Raw genomic sequence first — 4,229 nt, 5'->3', positions numbered from 1 at the left:
GAGCCAAGAAACAGCAGACAGGATATGTAGTGTTAATTATATTAGCAGATTTGAATGCAATAACAAATTGAATCCAGACTCCAGATCAAACTTTATAATCAGTTTACAGCAAACAGTTTTTTCCTTTTTTACATTAATAAATAAAAACGGATCATTTTAATCACCCCTGTCAGTGCTAAATGGATTGTCTTATCCATGTAAACTAATACATTCTGCTGAACTTCAACGTCTTAAAAATAACAGACTTACTGCCTGAATGAAAGTTGAAAATAGAAGAAAGCCTAAAGAGGAAACTAATACAGCCATCACGTCTAAGAAAGGATAAGATTCAATATAATGTTTGCTTTTGGGTTTAATACTGCTTTAGATTGGGCAAAGTGAAAGGGCCTCTTTAGATATCTAACAAAACACTGACAGTGTTTTCCTTTACAATCAATCAAATGTACAATATTCGTTTCTGAACTGACCTGTAAAAAGTGCTGGAATCTGGTTCTATAGGCAAAGCTAAAAATGTGTTTTCTTCCAGTTCTGGCAAATCAAATATGTGTATCATTGCATCCTTCTATGACATGCCGTTTTAAAAATACGGTTAGAAAATGAAAATCAGTATAAGGCAACTGTGATTTGCTTTTCTCCACTGTCACTAGATGTCTGCAGAAGTTAATTTGGTGATTATTGATCACTGTGCTGAGATGCTGAAGAACATTTATATGAAGATGCAGAGTTTGTGTTACAAGTGTACTTCTAATTGAGAAAGCTGTAGACTTGTTTAAATTGTTGATTGAGTCTTTTTTTTCTGCTGAGATTTTAAAACCTGAAACTACTCATTTATTAAAGTGTTTAGATGTATACTCTCTATGAAAAAGGCAAGAACCCCACCATAGAGTCAAGGTCACTTTGCACTGACACTTTGCTGTTTGGCCTTCAGGAATTTTGCAGCAGACTTTCCCGAACCAAAACCACATACTCATTTAAAAATTCCTTAGTTCAAGAAAAATTTTAGATCAAATTTTCTCATCCATGTGGTCAAAAACAAATGATGATTTGATCCCACTAATATTTAGAAAATTGAAGATTATCAAAACAAAAAATATCAGAGATTCTAAGAGTGTGTGGCCAGCATAACACAGGGCTGAAATTGTAAGGGTAGCCTTTCACTTTCAATAATTTTTATTAGAAAGAAATATTAGAAATTCGCGTACTGGTCACATTTATCCTTTATAAGTTTAACCCTTTCGCTGCTAGAGATGTTTTTGCATTTTTTTCACACATGCTTAAAAATCGTTTTAGGCCTGAAGATTACATAGTTTTCGGAAAACACAGCACAATAGATCTAGGAACTGCAACATTTCAGTAAAATATACACTAAAGTTAATTTTAGGGCAGACAAATGCAATAAATTACCCACTTAACATGTCAAAACCTTCAAACTTCAGTAAACTATATTTTCCATAGGTGACACTTGAAAAGCCCCCTATAGGTTATCAGTTTAGTGTTACAGAGAATGCCTGGTGCTAGAAATATTTCTCACTCCATGTGCACAGAGATTTGTAACATGTTTATTGCAATCAGCGTTTTCATGCATAGGCACCGATGATTCTTGTGTTTGAAACTTCCGCCAGCAGTGAATTGCTTTCACCATTTTGCTGTAGATTGACCCCACATTGCCTTCAATAGAACAGTTACTGTGATTATTCAGTATACAATTCCACTGAACAGAATCCTAAAATGGATTAGATAGTATCATCTTGTCATTAATGCTTATCAGATCAACTGTCCAGACAAAGCAGCAGAAGAAATTATTGCTAGTATCTTCACAATGAAAGTAGAAAGTTCTTTACATCCATATACTGTATGTCATAGTCTTCGGCATATTATAAACAACTGATTCAATGTAATTCTAATTCTGACTGGAGTGATGACTTTCACTCACCCCTCTTATAAATGTAGAGAGCCTCCCAAAGTATTATATTCCCAACTTATTCTACCCGGTCTGAGCATCAGTGTGCAAATACTCAGACACCCAATAAGTTATGCTATGCAATGCCATTGTGTAGCATCTCACCTCAGGAGTTACATATATACAGATGGTTTTAAAATGATTATCAGGTTTAAATGCCTCTCTCTGGTTTAAAGACAAAGATCAAGAGATAAAAGATAATGAAAATAAGAGGAGAAAAAAATAGGATGGTAGAAAAAAAGTCACAATGTAAAGTCCATTGCTTGATGACAATTGAAAGAATCCATTATTCTTAAAGTCCTCATAATTAATTTTATAGAGGTGGCAATGCAAAATAAGACATTTGCTTGTTCCCCTCTAGCAAAATAGTTTCACATAGATTGTGTAGATTTTTCATCCTTCTGTCTTTCACTTGCAAATGAGAATTTCTGGTCACATAGATTCACGTCTTCAACATCTGAAAGACAAGAAATTTTCAAACAAAGGTTTATTAGCCAAGTCCTTAAACATTGTGTTTGAAGATAAGACAATGTACTATTTACATCTTTACAGTTTCAAGTTAATTCACCCCCACTGCCATAGAGGTCTGATTTGCATTCAAAGACAGATCTGAAAGGACCCCCACCTCCTGCTGCCCCTGTACTTCTAACATCCTCTGATTTTTGTTTAGTTGATCCTATAATATGTCACGTTCTACCTTAATTTTATCATATCCAATTTTCAAATGATCATAGTCCTGTTTCAACTAAGAAAATGGTATCCAGGTCTTAGACTTGTGCCTATAATTATTTTGATTAGCTTTGTTTTTCACATTAGGATCTCAAGTCTTTGGCCTGGTAAATCCCCCTTGGCTGTTTGGATTATTTGTCCTAAACAATGTGGCTACATCAACTTTTACAGCCTGCTTGTTTGATTGTCTCCATAAATGATCTGCTCTTAATAACATGTAATTTGAATTATGAGGATTTGGGGTAACCAATAAAATATTTTCCTGGATATCCTTATGCAAAGAATCTAGAACCATAATCCTGTGTATCAAGCCTCCACGCTTAAGTGCAGCACTATTACCAACCAACATTTCCATGATAGTAGCTATCCTATGCGACAATTCAAAGGGAGATTCATTCAGCATTTGTTTGATCCTCCCATGAATAGTAACATCTGAACATATACCATACAATACACACAATAATTCCAGTAATATATCTCTTGTCAGAGGTTGAATACAGATCTGTTTAATTCTAAACCAAAGCCCACGACCTATAAAATTCTGCACAACTCTTTCTACATGGATTTAGATTGTACATATCTCTGGCATGCTGCAAGTCACAAAACCATTTAAAAAATCTGTTTAAATCATGGCGAGGAACCATTCCTAATACTTTGAGGATTCCGTCTAATTCTTTTGGTTTCAAAGGTTTCATTACAAGCCGTACTTCACCGGTATTTATTATTGTTGTAAACTGTGGTAGTCACAATGGGTGCAGCTGGCAATGAATTATCAGATTCAATATGAGATTCTTTATCATTAATTGGGAAGTTTGAGTTTGTATTTTGCAGCAGATTACTGAATTTTAGATTTGATGCATATCTGCATTGTGAATTTCTCTCCAATTCCATAATTCTTCATTTTATTCTCATTTTCCTCTGATAATTCATCACAAAGTTTAGATTTCTCAATCAATGCTTCCCCAATAGTAACTGCATGCAATTTTAAATTAACAGCCTCTGTTTCTGATTGGTTCTTTAATATCTCACAGATCTTGTTACTACTATCAACTGCATTCTGTAGCTGGGAATTGTCATTGTCTAAAGCTAAACAGCAAGATAACAAGTCCTGCACAATACAACCTTTTCTCTTACTTTATGAAATTTTGCTATCAAAAACATTTTTCTCTAAAACTTCCTCCATTAAAGTCCATGTCTCTTTACATTTTTCTGGAATGCCATAAGGACCAGCATGACGTTTAATACATTTTAACACCCATCTGTTAATTCTGTCAGAACTGATACTATCTCCACACTTAGTAAGCATTTTGACTATAAGACTAATAATTATAAAAAGGAAATATTATTCACTCACAACATTTGAGACTCTGTCTTGAAGTTACTTCCTCTGTGTCCAGTTCAGGTCTTCTAGTCCATAGCACAGTCTTTTGTACAGTTTTCAAGTCTCCAGATAATTCTGGGGCTCCAAAACTTCTTCAATTTGTGGATCAGACTTTTAATTCCCAACCAGACTTTAGAGTCTCAGCACAGCTTCAGAGTC

General features: G+C 34.5%; 1 pseudogene; it reads right to left on the bottom strand.

The window, feature by feature from the left end:
- Positions 1 to 2,780: 2,780 nt before the first annotated feature.
- Positions 2,781 to 3,580, bottom strand: LOC149455034 (uncharacterized; annotated as a pseudogene).
- Between the last annotated feature and the right edge of the window lie 649 nt (positions 3,581 to 4,229).

This window comes from Staurois parvus, unplaced genomic scaffold (assembly GCF_062004578.1).
Source record: "Staurois parvus isolate SC_StPar_1 unplaced genomic scaffold, SC_StPar_1.0 ptg000409l, whole genome shotgun sequence".
Taxonomy (NCBI): domain Eukaryota; kingdom Metazoa; phylum Chordata; class Amphibia; order Anura; family Ranidae; genus Staurois; species Staurois parvus.
The sequence above is the reverse complement of the archived record's forward strand: the minus strand, read 5'-3'. Positions and strand labels throughout refer to the sequence as shown.